The sequence below is a fragment of the Solanum stenotomum genome, chromosome 6 (assembly GCF_019186545.1).
Source record: "Solanum stenotomum isolate F172 chromosome 6, ASM1918654v1, whole genome shotgun sequence".
Lineage (NCBI taxonomy): Eukaryota > Viridiplantae > Streptophyta > Magnoliopsida > Solanales > Solanaceae > Solanum > Solanum stenotomum.
In genome coordinates this window covers 34,829,190-34,846,044 of record NC_064287.1, presented here as the reverse complement: position 1 = coordinate 34,846,044, position 16,855 = coordinate 34,829,190, and the positions used below count along the sequence as shown (strand labels likewise).

Here is a 16,855-nt window from a genome sequence, read left to right as displayed (position 1 = left end):
CAAACAATAGCACCATACTCCATCATCTTGACACTTCTTCAAAACATTAAAACCATACTATATAAAACTTGCATATTATTTCATTGACCATAACAAAAAGTGACAAAACTAACACAACCTAATAATACTATCCTAACACAAACAATAGCACCATACTACATCATCTTGAGTTCTTGACAAGAAACTGCAAGCAAACTTATCAATTGATGCACTTTCAATTCTAACTTCGAAACTTTATCATCCAAGCCAGAAACTTTCTTCAAATTTGAACTCTCAATACCATCAATCAACTTCAAATTTGACATTTTTTTCTTCACGACAAAAACTTTATTCAAATAAGAAATTTCATTTGTATCCATATCATTCAACTCAAACATTTCATTAGCAATTATATCCTTCTAATCAGAATCTTCAATTTCACCCATATCCTCCATAATCTTCTTCAAATGGTTTCTTTCTTTTCAAATTGAATCTAATTCAACTTTTTGATTATAAATTATTGTTGATGCAACGTGGAAGAAATGTTGTTTTCAATTTTTACATTGTTGCTTCGATGTCACTGTTGTTGTATGTGGCTATTGTAGATGAGCATCCTGAAGCCACATTTACTAACTTGTTCTAGGAGGTTATTTCTGTTGTTTCATTTCCGAAATTTAGATATTCAAAGGTTGTTTAACAGATGATATTGGATAGTACTGTCAACATCCTGCCTATGGCAAGGCCCATGAGGGGCGGAAGTGGCCTGGGTCGGAGCCATGATAGAATATGGTGCTTGCTTGATGGACTTGGTATCAGAGTCAAGATCATGGCAGGTATTGGGAGGGGGATTGTTGGGTAATGCCAACATCCTACCAATGGTAAGGCCCATGAGGGGCTGGGGTGGCCCGCGTCAGTTGAATAATTTTCAAAGTCAAATTAGATTACATTAATTCGATATTTTTAACAAAAAATTTAGCTATTAAAAAATTATACGAAAAGTACTATAAATTGCAACTTTGACGACTAAGTCTCTTACCATTATTATCCATTAATAATACTCTTTCTCGTGTGAAAATATGCATTTTATTGTTTATGCTTGTTGCCTGTTGGTGCCCTAGACTCTAGGGCCTAGAGAAGAGTAAATTCGACTCATTGATTTTCATAAAGATATCAACTCAATTATTTTACCACTTAAAGAAAATTTTGTTTCTCATAACACATTGGAAGTGAATTTCATATGGCTTTGATTCAGATTGTTCATGTCTTCTGTTTGCCTTTTTGTGACTAAATATTCACTCCATTTTTATTATGTTTCAATTAATTCTTCAGATTTGTCCCATATAAAGCCATCAAAGTATATTATATAACATGTGTCTGTCGATTTAGTGAGATCAGTTGGAAGAATAAAATGATTCTCTACCTTACGTATAGGTCTCGAGTTAATATCTTCAATGGTCACTCAACTAAAGAGTTTTATCACATAAAAGTCACTAACTTTAATTTTTACTCCAAAACTCACTCAATTATAAATATTTTACTTATAAAATTACTCAATATATATTAATTATTTTTTATTAAAATTTCCTTGTACGATATTAGTATTTAAAATCATATTCTAAAAAAAAGCATTCAAACTTCTTTTAAAATGTTTACAATACTTTAGTTTAGTTATTTTATAAAATAATCCATTTAAAACTCTTTTAAAAATTTTACGATACGTTGTCAGTTTTTTCTTTAAAATTATTTGATTACTAGAAAATATTAGCTTTAATTTAAATAAAATTACCTAATAATCAAATATATGTTATTTAGTTATTTCAAAATGTTTACAAATAATAATCAACCAAATGACTGTAAATTGATATTATTTTATTTTTTAGAATTTGATTTTAATGGAAAAAATAATTAAATAGGTTGAATGACTTTGTAAGTAAAATATTTACAGTTTAGTGACTTTTGAAGTAAAAATCAAAGTTAAGTGATTTGTAACTAAATATTTATAGCTGAGTAAATTTTGAAATAAAAATCAAAGTTGAATGACTTTCTGTATAAAAACTCTTCAGTGAGTGACCATGGAGAATATTAACTCTATAGGTCTCGCAGCTAGGAAGGATGAAGGAACTTCTCAAAGTTTAGTAAAAAATAATAATTCCTATGTTTCAAAAATAATGATCTACTTTTCCTTTTAGTTTGTTTAAAAAAGAATGACATCTTTCCTTTTTGGTAATATTTTAATTTCAACTTTTCACGTGATATGTTTAAGGTCATAGGATTAAAGAACAATTTAGTATATTTAATATAACTTTAATTTAGGACCACAAAATTTTAAAAAAAAAATTACTTTCTAAAATGTTGTCAATTCAAATTAGGACACTCTTTTGAAACTGAAGGAGTATGTGTCTTTCTAAGTTAATATTGTTCCTCATTCAAGGGAACTCTATCAAGTATTAAATCAATTTTCTTCCCTTTTTCTATATAGATTTTTTTAAAAAAATCAATCTAATGAAGTCGCACAACTCATCTAGTCTAGTATAGAAAATAAAATAAAGGGTTATTAGTAGAGGTGTACATGATTGAATTGGTTTGAATTTTTCAAATATCATATCAAATTATTTGTGTTAAATTTTTAAATTTATAAATTAAACCAAATTAATAAAATTTGGGTTTTTAACCTCGGGATATTCAGTTCTTTTGGTAAAATATTCATACAAACATATAATTAACATGTGCTTCAAATATTTCTTTAGTACCAAAATACAACTATATAAGGTGTTTCTTAAGAAAATAATACAAAATATGGGATGAATGATGCACTCAAATATTAAACAAAAAATAATAATAAAATCTCATAAAATAAATATTGTAAATTAATAAGTCATAATGAAACTATAATTTAAAAGTACTAAATCATGCTAAAATAAGTCTAATAAGTATTAATTACATGATTAAATATTTTTAAAAATTTAAATTAGATTACGTATTTTAAATGTCATGCAAAAATAAAGAATAAATACTCAACATTATTGTCACTTTTAGTGTTGAATTATTATTTTTGTTAGCAGTAGTATCGATTTGATTTTGAATTGAACTTTATTAGAGTTACTATTATCCATGGAATATAACCTTTATTTGGACCATTCAAAATTCTAAGTCTCAAAATATTTAAAATACTATATTAAAAGATAAAAATTATAAAATAAAATATAAGAAATATTTATAAACTATATCAAAGAATAAAAATTTATGTGTAAAATAAATTTAAAATTACATATATAATATCAGATTGATTTGATCTTTGATTAATTTGTTTTAGTTAAAACCAAATCAATCCAAGTATAATCAGATTTCTTTTTCCAATATCAAACCAACTCATCAATCGATTTTATTTTTAATTTTACTCACTTTATGATTTAATTCGATTTTCGATTCAATTTTATAGGCATTAGGGATTTAGCTTAGCTGATGTCGCTTTCTCGAGACCGAAAGCCAAACATAACATAGAAAGATGTGCTTCAAAAGGAGGACAGGGATGTCATTTTCAAATATTGCTTTTTAACTCATGTTCTTTGGTCTTTCTCTATTTATACCAATACTCCCTTGGTTTTTATTTATTTTTCTATTTTTAATTTGATATATCTATTAAAAAAATAATTAATATAGTAAATTTAATATTTTATCTTTATTAATGGATATAATTTCAAAAAATTAATTTACTTATTAAAGAGTTCAACCTTTTTTTAAAATATTAATCCTCTAAATAAATTGAGGGTGTAATAGATTAAAAAAAAATAAAAATACTTGTTTTATAAAAAAATTAAAACCGGACAAATAAAAAAGGACCGAAGAAATATATTGTGTACTGAGATTAGTGAAGTTTCCTGCTTTTCTTTACTAGTTTTTCCTCTATTCTTCTTTTCCTTTTCCATTGGAATAATTCTGCTACTCCTCCCCATGATTTGTCCTATCAGCTAATATTTACCACTAAACAAATACTACCTCTAAGTCTAAATATTTTTTTAAGATCGTTTGGTAGAATGTATTAGAATATTATTAAATAGGGTGTATTAGTAATATTTGTATTAGTTATGTTAAAATTATTTTTTATATAATATTTAATTTGATGTATTAAAAATAACATGTATTTCTTAATTTTTTTAAAAAATATTTATCTACAAAAATATCATTCACAAATATGATGGAAAAGATATGAAAATGTTTTGAGGGACAATTGTGTCTTTAATAGTGCTAATGCATGCATAAAAGTTCTTTGCATTATTAATACCATGAATTTATGTGTGTTATACATACCTTAATATCAAATAGTGTGTATAACTAATACAAACATTAGTTATACATTGATTGAAAAGTGTATCAAACAATATACTTAATAATAATAATATACAAAACTAATTCATGCATTTTTTTGCCTAACAGACTCTACCAAATGAATCCTTAGGTTTATATAACACTAGTATATGTGCCCACAATAGTTTCAAAAATAGAATCACAAAGAGATCGTTTGATAGGGGTATATAAGAATAGTGATGCACAAGGTGTATTAGTTATACTGATTTAATAATGTTACTATTAGTTATATTTTCATTAGTATGCAAAGATTATTTCTTACTTAGTGTTTGATTTGGTGTATTAAAAATAGCATGTGTCACACCCTTATTTTTCCAAATGAAATTTTGAAAAAAGAGTTTTTCCAATTAAAGTGACTATTTTGAAAAAGGATTATTTTATTTTAGAGTCGTCACTTGGAATTGAGTTTTGGTGTTCCAAGTCACCTTATTTAGATCCTTAATCAAAAGAAAATTGACTCTTCATTTTGATGGTCTGCAAACTAGAAATCTGGGTAAGAATTTTGTTGATCGAGAGGAAAGTATTAGGCACTCATCGAGTTCCGTAAATACAGTCGCTTTATTGACTTATATTTGGATATTCTATATTTATGGCCTAAAAATAACTTATGAGCTTTATAGAAGTGCTTATGACCCGCCTTCTTTGATTTAAACTTGTTTTCAGGTTATCTTATTTTATTAATGTGGGGTATATTGATAGCAACGCTTTTCAACTTTACCATGAATTATTTATTTATTTATTTAGATTTCATGTCTAAAATTTACGTAATGCTCTTCAAGTACGTGAAATTTGTCTAATATTATTGTCGGCCTAATTATGTTTTTAACTATTCAATTTAAAGAAATTTAATTATAAAAATTACTTAAAATTTGAATTCTTATTATAAAGTCGAAGGACTTTAAATTATTTTTTAAAAAACTAAATCATTATAACTCACTAAAGGCAATAATTCAACAAAACAAATATTAATTACATAGGTCAACGTAAAACTATTAATTTAATTCTCTAAAAATAATCATCACTCAAACGAAATACAAAGAAAGTGGAAATTTTTTTATTTTATTTTTATGTCTTTCTAAAAAAGAATAAACACTATATTAATAAGAACATTACTATAGGTGGAAGTTGACACAAGTTTATCAGATTTTTTGGGTGGTGGTCTCGATTGCTCCGGTAGGTATCTTCGTCCCATCTTGAATTTACTTTTTCCCTCTGGTCTATGTGCTTCAATTTTGATGTTTCATCATTGTTAGGGTTGAATTCCAGGTAATTGGGTGTGAGGTTGTGCGAGTTTTCGCTGAGAAAACCGCGGGTCTTTCTTATTTTGACCTTTTAGTTGACGAATTAGGACATTAAAATGTTCTGACTAACAAAATTGGTACAGAGATGTCAAAGAACAGTAATTGGCCTATGAACCAAAAATCAAAATAATCATCTATGATCATGTACTTCTCCTGCGGATTTCATTAGTAGTAATTCTGCTCTTTTTTATGGTATTTGATGGAGTTTTCATTTTTCCCGAGTGTACCAGTATTTTGGATGCATAGTTTTGACCTTATCAAAAGGAAACTATAGAAAGATTTCGCATGAAACTTTTGCGTTTTACCTTATATTTGTGTCTCTGTCTTTTGCCTATTTAGCCACGTTGCCTTCAGCAAATTTGTCTACAGGATTAAATCACATACTTTTAGTTATCTTTAAAGTACTTGTTTCTAACATTTTTTCACTTTCTCTTGTATGTTGTATGACACGGTGCACTTTAAAAATGATAATTTAACTACACATGTGCATCTTCGAATCAATTTTTTGTCAAAATTTAAACTAGATATTCAAAGAAGGAAGTGGGCTAGCAACTCATTCGTCTGATATTTGGTGCCTGCTAAAAACTTCTTCGTACAAAATGTTGTTGGAGAATGTACGGATGTGCTTACTGTCGCACTTTTCTGTCTATTATATTATATATAATAGGAAATGAACCAGAGCTACAAGATACAACATTATTCTTGGTAGTAGATATTTTCTTTCCGCTAATACAAGTAAGGATTTTCTCTTCAGTAACAATTTCTTTGCTAAAACGTATTACTATATAAGATTAGAGATGAGGTAAAGGAATCTTTGCTAGAGCATTATGCAATTGAAAGTTGCACGCACAAGATACGACCATTTCCCGTATCGACTGAAGATGCAAGAGCTAGATTTTATTACTAAAAAAGGGAAAAGACTAGCAGAAAAGATAAATTGATTCCTCTCTTCGGATGAAGCAGAGTTTATGAACTAGAAGTTCAATCTGAAGTTGACAGTTTCTTTGCTAACGTATTACTATGTAAGATTAGAGATGAGGTAAAGGGATCTTTCCTATAGCATTATGCAATTGAAAGTTGCACGCACAAGTTGAATTTCTTTTTTTTTCCTGATTACTCAGTACTATTTCTTCTTACAGTGATTACAGACTAACATGTGACTCAAACGAAGTGATAAGCCAGTTACCTGCTCATACAAGACAAATGATATTGTCATCATGTTATATGAAAACAGATTCTGCAGAACATAAGATCCATGAAAATTACACTATTGATACCATCTCGCAGCTTGTGTTTTATTTACATATCCACTATCTCACAGACAGATTACTTACATTAGATTTCAAGTTATAAGTTCTTATTTCTGCTCTACTCGTACTCCAAACATGTATCATTTGTAAAATAGCATAACATTGTACTGCTGCTTACATCCTCATTGATTTTTGGTTTTGATGTATCTCAATTCGACTAATTGTTGAGACTCTCGATGCTCTGACAAGTTGTATAACTATTATACCATTGAAAAGGTTCTCTGACTTTTGAATTATTATTTCTGCTTACAGCAAATTGGTTTATATAATAAGACGACACTCAATAATTTTACTTTTCATTTGTCATTCTTCAATAGGCTTGGCATCTTTGTGATGCAGAAGCCGATAGGGTGTTCCAGCCCCTTCAAGCGGCAGAGTAAAATTCGTTCTAATGTCAAATTTTGACATCCTATTGAGACCAATGTTAAGGACTCTAAACTATGATCACTGATTTGATGTCGTAAATTTCTAATCCTGACTCCGCCTTTTATTTGTTCATTTTTGACAGTAATTATACATAAGTAGTTCAATCAATGGTCAAGTGGTTCATCTATAACAAGTTAGATTTTTGTTTTTATTTTTAAAAATAGATTTGGTGTTTTATAACTTTAAAAAGCATTATATCAGTGCAATGCTTATAACAGCTTTGCATTTCACCTAAGCTCTCCTAGATGTCACACAAATGGAGTTGCGATTACGTTGTTTCCCTTGTTACCTGATAGTGGTATCATGACAATTGCATTTGCTAGAATCTAAATCATGTAATACTAAGAGAATTTTAATGTGTTTTTCGTCTTTCCTTTTGCTTCCATTTCGTACTTTCTGATTCAATAGATGATATTGTTTTTGGCTTTTCACAGGTTAGATACAACATGTCGTAGTTTCAGCTGACCGATCAAATGAACTTAGATAACAGGTTATGGAGAACTCGAATTAGGTTAAAAGGTTAGTTACGTAGTTTAGTGTTATTTCGACTTCTTTGTAGTTTCTTGTTGTTTGATTCTGTCACTATTTGACATTTGTTGTACTTTGATTATTGTCTTATTTTGTCGTAGTTATTGTTACATTTTAAGAAGATAGGAGTTCTCACATGCTTTTTCTTTTTTTCCAACTACTTTTTCTCCGGACCTCACTTATGGGATTATACTGACTATGTTATTGTAGTAGTAGCAGTGATCTATTTGGGCATTCTTCCAAGGATTATATTCCTACTATACTTGATAATTTCAATGCTAATGTGGATATGGATGGAAGAATTGTCAATTTGGGATTATGAGACACTGCAGATACTTTTTCTTTAAATAGATTTTTTGCTCTTATGAGATATTTCAAAGTTAAATCCACAGGAAAATGGTAGCTTTTATAATGAGTGCAAGCCACAATCCTGGTGATCCTAAATATGATTGAAGTGTCAAGCTCTCTTTTCCTTTTCATTAAAACACGAAGGGCTATTATCTACACAGAGATACACAGAAAGATGGGATACGTGACAGTTGCCTGCTGGATCCACTTATTCATACACATTTCTTTATATTTCATCTTTTCTCCTTCACATACATTTTATGTATCTATAACCACTACGTCAACTATTATTGTTAGGCCCGTGCTGGCACGGGCGACACCTATCTAGTCTTTAAAATAAAACTTACACTAATAATGTAAGTCTATTATTGTAGTTCTCAAATAATTTAAAATAAACTTACTAATATAAGATAAAATCAAAACATCTAATTTAGATATAAAAGCAATATTTAAGCACTGAAAATGGTGTAAAACCTCAAGTTCGGTAAAGAATTACATGTGTATAGCATGCATTACATATTTATAAAAAATAATTAATTGTTTACAAAAATACTCTTCATATATACAATGGAAAGAATGTGCAAAAAATTTTGAGGATTAATTGTATCTTTACTCATGCTAATGCATGTATTAAAACTTCTTTATTGCTAATATCGTAGTTTTTATGCATTAATTAATACATAACATAATACTTAATAGGTTTAAAAAGTCTACCGAACTATCTATTGCTAATGAACTTATGATCTTCAATATATCTAGTCGCGCTGAAAGCTTGCTCCAAAGCTACTAATGATGCTTGAACTGCTAGCACATTTTGAACCCCCCTTGCAAGGTTAAAATATTGTTCTCCACGATTCTTCCACCACAGTAATAATTGAGGTTCTCTATGTTCATCCTGAATATTTTTCGGTCCTTAATTAATATATTCATTAAAATTATTATTGTTAGAAATTTTAGTACCAAGATAATCATCCACCATATCATCAAAATTATCTCTTCTAGGCCTACCAGTTGGAGGTTTGGAGGTCTAACTGGTGGAACAGTTATCTCCATAACTCTATATATTTCATACAACTTTTTAGCGTTATTTACTATGCTACTCTTACAAGTTTCACCACTAGAAATTTCATCAGATTAAGTTGTAAACCTCTATGAATACAATACTTCGGCGGGACAAGGTCATAACTTATCCAAAATCTATAAACAACAAAATAGGCAAACATGTGGCACTCTGGCAACCATTGAAAGATAGGAGTCAACCCATCAGTTAGATAGGCGGATCAGCTAGATAGGTGGATGTGTTATTCGATAGGTTTGTATGGTCATCGCTCAGGACCAACATGCATAAATGCAGCGCCCCCAGGCAAGAGGTGTCGCTGCAAAATAATGTACCAAGCATATAAGACAAATCTAAAGCTGGAAATAAAGTATAAGGCCTGAAAGAAAGGGGCATGTGTGAAACACAATACAATACCTCATCTCCCTATAATAAAATAATATAAACACATAACAAGTAATCACCTGGACCTTAAAAGCTCGGCAGGTAAAAACAACACACAATCACTATAAGCCTTAACGAGAGCAAATAATTGTTGGATATCCCTATTAGCCCCCTTACTTGAATCCCACTAATAATCTGAACTGTCAAAATATTTATGTGCCATGAATCAATGCATTTTTTAAGCTCTGTGGTACAATAAATATATGTTGTCGCATAGGTATAACCTTCCCATCATGTAGGTATGGTCTACTCAGGCCATAGGCATGATCTACTCAACTCGTAATCATGATCTACCCAATCCTTAGGCATGGTCTATCCGGTCGTAGGCACGTTCTACCCGGCCCTTAGGCGGGGTATAACAATCAATCTATATGATTTAGAATCATATAGTGCTAGTGTCTGCTGAGGCCAAAATAAGCTCATAGGCAGCAACCTAATGAAAAATTATCACAACAATAACAAGTAATCATAATTGACCAAAACAATCATAACATGCTTTCTAGTCCACTAAGCAAGGAGTAGAGTGTCGCTGATAGACACTATATCATATGGTTGTAGCCAACTCAATAGGACAAGGCTATATGTCAAATAATGACAATAAATTGACCATAACAAGCTTAGGACACTAGGATCATTCCAGAAGATAAATAATAGCATTAACATACCTTTCAATCGAATCCCCAGAGGTGCCTCTAAGAAGCTTGGCAAACCAAAAGTAATGCAATATTGCGAGAATCAACCAGGCTATAAAAATGAGTAATAACCAATCAATAAGGCATTAACCTAATCATCATGGCAAGTCAACTTAACTCAATAAAAAATAATCTCAATCTTAAAAATAATTATAAGCTAATAAGAACAACATAAGTCTATCAACATCTCACAAGAACGACAAACTCCCGAGGTAATATAACAAGGTGCACTTCACATCGTTAAATCAATAACCTCCATATGTGACACCTAAAAGTGGCTCATCAATCTCCCATCCCTCCATAACTTTAATACCATCAATATACACATCAAAACAGATCACAACAACTAGGCTTCCTAGAGCCACGTCACTCAAACGCCACCTCGTGGGTCAAAAAATGTAAAAAAATATGAGGGAGATGATTGTAGGAAACAAATTATATTTTTTTAGCACAACAATCAACATCAAGGGTCCAACTCCGCAACTTTATGAAAATGCATCATAACAAAGCCTAGGTCGTAAGAATTGATTTCCAACTTTAAGCCATGAGATTCTAATCAAAGTAGGTGTAGAACCTCAACTCAAAGTAGATCAACCATATACTTAAGTTAAGAATCAGATTACACACGAAATTCCTTCAACCGAAACAAAAAATGATAAGAAATAGCACAAAATGAAGCTTGCGACGAAGAGAACATTTCTCCGAACTTGAGCCAAGGAAGAATCAAGCTAGAAGGGGGTGTTTTCTTATCTCAAAGGTCTTGGAGCTCTCTTTTATGGATTCTGGATGTTTTTACTTGGAGAAAATGTGAAATTTATCTTTCTTGAAGTAAAAAAAGCACCTTTTAAAGCGGCCAAACCCGATCCAGATCCATGACCAGGTTTGCTTGGAAAACCTGCGGTAAAATGGTCATAACTCTTTACTCCAATGTCGTATTAATAAATGGTTTTCTGCGTTGAAAACTAGACTCATAGACCTTCGATTTGATCTATTGTAGGTCTCCTAACTCTCTATATATTGGGAGATATACATCTTTCAAGTCAGTACATAAATAAGACCATATCAGAACTTCCTCATAATAAATCTCACTTAAAATTTTTATTTCAAGGCACCCATTAGCCTGTAACTTCCTTCTACAAATTCAAGTGACTTTATATAACTATTCCTTGGTATAACCGCCTAATTTACATTATTTTCCCATGACCGTTGATGTAAAGTACCATAAATCGACTTATCAAGCATAAGCTCGTTATTTCAAATGTTACAAACTTATGGGGAATTACACCGCTGAACTCACTGTGAGCTGAAATGTGAATTCTTCTTACATTCCTATGCTTTTTCTTTTGTTAACTTTTTCTAGTTTTTTTTCTATTTAATAAATGAAAATACTAAAAAATGTACATGTTCGTATGTCGCTCATACTTCCCTTGCAGACTATGCCACGACAAAAGTATGTTGCCTCAAAGCCTTCTAGGCGATTCTCCACTTCCAGAAATAGAAGGGTACCACTAATGCCCAAGAAGAAACATTGATTAAGTTCTATATATGGGGCATGAAGGGGTACTATGAGTTGTTCAAGGATGGCATGTCTTTCATTCTAGAGAAAGCATCGAGTTTTGATGGTCTAGTTGAGACTGTTCCAGGTATGGCACAATAATTAACTGATCGGATGTGGCTTCCACTAACTGAAGCACCTGGGAAATACTATTCAAAGGTAGTCTTAGAATTTTATGTTTTCTACCAGGCTGCGCAAGACACCCAAAGGCATAAAGGGGATATAGAAAGGCTTTTGTGCTGGTCATTTGTGAAACATGTGGCATAGAGGTAGAGATTACAACGAAGGTCATCAACTCAATATTCTGGGTTAAACCAATTGGGATTGTAGTTGTTTATGCACATAAGGTTTCCACAAAAATAAGCCAATTCCAGTGGGTGGCCAGTGTGATTTGTGAAAGGTCCCAACGTTGGGATACTAAATAAGGGATATCTCTCAAAAAAACTTGTCCTTCGAAGACAAAGTGTGGCTTGACTTCATCTGCCCCCAAATTATGCCATCATAAAATGATCAATGGGTCCCCCCATAAGGTAGATATTTTTATTGCCTATTTACTGATAGGTATTCACATTAACGTTAGGGAGGTCATGATGAATTCATAGAAAGGTCGCCAACATAACTACTTAATACTTTTCCCCGTGCTTATTATCTAGTTTTGTGACCAAGTCGTGATTTAATACTTTGGTTCCGATGAAGCCATATCTTTTGGGACTGTGATAGCATTAGATAAAAAGAGAGATGCTAAAGCTCCCTCAGTGAAGAGGAGGAGGATACAAGTAACTGGCTTCGGAGAGGCTGATCCTTACTACCATGAATCTACTCCCATGGAATTGGGAAATGCCACAGGTTAGGATGCACCATCACCCCACAAACACCTTCCACCGCCACTTCCAAAAGAAGTGTCTACCAAGAGTTGGTTGAAACCACCAACAGTAACAACTGGAAACTCATCCAATTGGCACTAGCCCTACCCTAAATGATTGATAATACAACAACAAATGCCATGAGGGGTTTAGTTAATAAGGTGGATAGTTTGAATGTACGAGTGGGAGTGATAAAAGGCACATTCACAAACATGCAAGTGAAGGTTGAAAAGTGGAAGGGAAAAGCGCATACAGGAGATAGAGCTGATACAATTGATGAGTTGACTGCAAGAATGGACGGTAATGCTGAGGAACTCAGAGAGATAGTGGAAATTCAGAGACTGATATGGAGTTGTAGAGGACTTTGTTTGAGTCCCACTTTCTGATTGATGGATTAGATTCTAGTGCATCGGGAAGAGTGTGAGCAGTACCTCTTTCCCCACCTTCATATAAAAGCATTGAGGGCAATGTTAGTTTAAGTTTAGGGGTATTGTAATATTTTTGTGATTGCTTGTGGGCCCTTATCAGGAATGTTTGGATGTTTTAGGCTTTATTCATATGATTGTGATGTTTGTATATTGTTTTTGATATTTTTTTAGTCATGTTGGTTGATAACGCTCAACTACACACCATATGAATTGATGTGTAGGTGGCCGCTAGCAATATATAATTCAACGAGGAGTTTTGGTCAATCCTACATGGAGTGGTCGATAGTAACTCACCTTCACGCTCCCTCCAACCATTACCTTGATTACTCCAATTTCTCTCGCGATCTCTCCAATTTCCATATTGATCCTTGTTCCAATTTTTATTCTCTCCCCATCTTTGATAGATAGAATGAGAACTGATATACCTTGAGTTAACGGTATTTTAATACATTTCACTTAAGAGTTGTGTGTGTCTAGGGCCTTTTTGTATTAGTTTTATGTATTTTTATCATGTTTTGCAGGAAAGATGTTTCGGCGCGGAAGTAAAGAGACAGCTGAAAGAAATGCAGAAAAGGGCATCTACGGAGGTGATCTACGGACCGTAGGTCCATTGACACTCCGTAGATGGTGATCGTAGATCAGCAGGTAAGGCATAGAAGGCAAATCAAGAAAATCTGACCAAGTGTGGAACCACAATGGCCATTGACGGTCCGTAGATTGATCTACGGACCATACTGTTGAACCCTAGAATGTGACTGCGAGGATTCCAATACCTGATTTTTGGAGAATTTTAAGTATGGAGCTACGGAGAGGGATCGACGGACCGTAGATCGATTTATGGTCTGTCTTGGTGTTCCATCGTTTGCTTCAGAGAAGCTAATTTTTGGAAGCTGAAATATTTTCTAAGTCCTGGCTGACGGAAGGGACTCACGGACCGTAGATCCATTGACGGTCCGTGAGTCAGTCTCGTGGAATGAAGATGTGTGCCTGAACAAACTTTCTATATTTTGTTTCCCTTTTAATTTAGACCTTGTTTTTATAAATAGGGCATGTAAACCTCGTTTTTGGGGGTTAGACTTTATTACTTTAGTTCTACTTTGTGACTTGGGATTAATTTTTGCAAACCTAACAATTCTTGATTTCCTAAGTTGATTTTGAAGGTTTTGGTTTTGAGATTCAAGTTGAAATTCCGGGTTTGTTATTCTCAATTACGTAAGTTCATAATTCTTTCATCTAAAACAATGAATTGTGTTCATATGATTATGGGTAACTAAACTCCACAACTAGGGTTGTGGGAACCATGAGCGATTAACAAAGTATGAATAGTAAATAAGTAATTCTTGAATAGTGTTTTGCATGCATTGATAATTCTTTCGTTTTAAAGTCTTTTTAACGGTGCGCAACGTTAGAGCTCGCCTTGTTGCTACTTGTCGGACCAAGGAGGTAATCAACAAGAAAAGAATTATCAACATAGATTTAGTGTGATACTATTTAATAGTCTAGTGTGGATTGGTGCGAAGTAATAACTAAGCCAAACATCGATGTGATGTCTAATATGAGGTAAAGGGAAGGTTTAGTAAATTATACACACGTAGCCGGACCAGGGTGCGGGGTGAAATTCTCTAAATGTCGGACCAAGAATTTAGAGATACCTAGCTTATCACTTTGCATGTAGTACACTAGGAAAGGATTGCTATTACTAGGATTACTGCGTTATGAGCTTGTGGGGAACATGTATACCCTAGTTAATTCTCTCATCTTAATAACAACCAAAATTGACTTTTGTTTACTGATTACTTATTGAATTCTTACAATTTGTTTCACAAATCCCCCCCCCCCCCCCCCTCCCCTTTTTAATTACTTGTTTCTTGAAGCAATTTGACTAAACGAATATAATTGTTGGTTAAAGTGAAGTCTAAACCATTTTCCTCGTGGGATTGACCCCAACCTACAAGTTAGGTTCTTTACTTGATAATGATCGCTTACGCTTCTTTAGGGAGGTGTAATTTGAGCGTATCAAGAACCCTCCACTTGGTTTGTCAAGAATTATATTGCTTCCTTGTACATGCCTTCAAACTTTTCATCTTTGATACACTTCCTACCACTTGCACCCACAAGATTCTGAAACGACCCCAAAAATGCCCGAAAATGTGCTTCGGAAACACCTATAATTGTAATTTCCATATATCTCAAAATCCGTGCATGATTTCGGAAATTCGACTTCATATTCTTATTCAGGGGGTAAAATTGAGTGGGAAATGGGTCTAACCCGAATTTTAGAGCAACCGTATCAAAATTCGAAAATCGCAAAAAATGCGATTTTCAGGGTCAACTTTAAAGGGGCATATCTCTTAGCACACAAGGAACTGGAAGGGCCGCTACCTATTAAATTAAAGCCCTTCGAGTTATCTTTCCAATGCAATTGGTTTCACCTCATTCCGAGTTAGGATGAAGGAGTTATGATCATTTTCGTAAAACCTGTCGGAGCAGAATTTCAATTTCCAGTAGCTAAAGTTACTGTAGCGGCTGGACGTTTTTCTTTTATAAAAAAGAGGATTGTCCCATACTTAGTTATATTTCTTTCTAGCTTCAAAACACTCAAAAACACTCTCTAATCCCTCTCCAAAATTCCACCAAGATCTTCAACCAAATTCAAACATCTCAAGTTCTAATTCCGGATTCAAGACTCAATCTCAAGCATCAATTCTCCATTCCAATCTTCATCAAGGATTCTCCAAAGTTGAGGTATGTGGGTTGATTGTGGAAACCTTCCTTTCCACAAGTCCAACCATTTATCCTCTATTTTACTTCAAGTTTATGGGTCCTTATGATCATTTATGAACTCTTGAATTATGGAATTACTACTACACATTCTATTATGGTCTATTTTTGCATATTATCATGAAATGGAATTATTATGTGATGTTTATGGTTTTCATGCTTCCATGATCAAATTATGAAGGTTGATATATATATGTATGTTGTTGGTGGGCTGATTTATATGTATTTCGGAATTGGTTGGACTTAGTACTCTTGAAAGACATGATTTTATCTACATGAACAATAGCCCACCATGTGTTTGATAAAATGTCATTTATAGAATTCATAGGAAATGGAAGGTCCAATGTACATCCTATGAGTCGGATGATTATATAATTATTGAAATGATGATGAAAGGGATACATGTATATGATTTTCTCAATATAGTGTTGTGAGTCGACCAAGCCTAGTACGGGGGGTAGTAGGCCCGTATAACCGTATCGAGGGGTTGGTACCTTGGTTGCCTAGTACGGGGGGTAGTAGGCCCGTATAACCATATCGAGGGGTTTGTACCTTGGTCCCTAGCTCGGGGGGTGGTAGGCCCGGGTAACCACATTGAGGGGTTTGTACCTCTTTCGCCTCTCCAAGGGGGTGGTAGGCCTTGGAAATACTATATTGATGGTCACTCACCACACATGTACTACGTCCCACTAAATATGATTTTTATGTAAGCATCATTATACATATCATTTCTCTAATGTGCTATCTATCGGGTATGATTATGCATTTTTCCTATGAT

General features: G+C 32.8%; 1 long non-coding RNA gene across 1 annotated transcript; it reads left to right on the top strand.

Moving 5' to 3' along the window:
• Positions 1–5,449: 5,449 nt before the first annotated feature.
• LOC125867110 (uncharacterized) lies at positions 5,450–8,110 on the top strand. Its single transcript, XR_007446610.1, has 3 exons — positions 5,450–5,517; positions 7,273–7,415; positions 7,816–8,110. It is a non-coding gene; the product is annotated as an uncharacterized LOC125867110 (long non-coding RNA).
• The last annotated feature ends 8,745 nt before the right edge of the window (positions 8,111–16,855 follow it).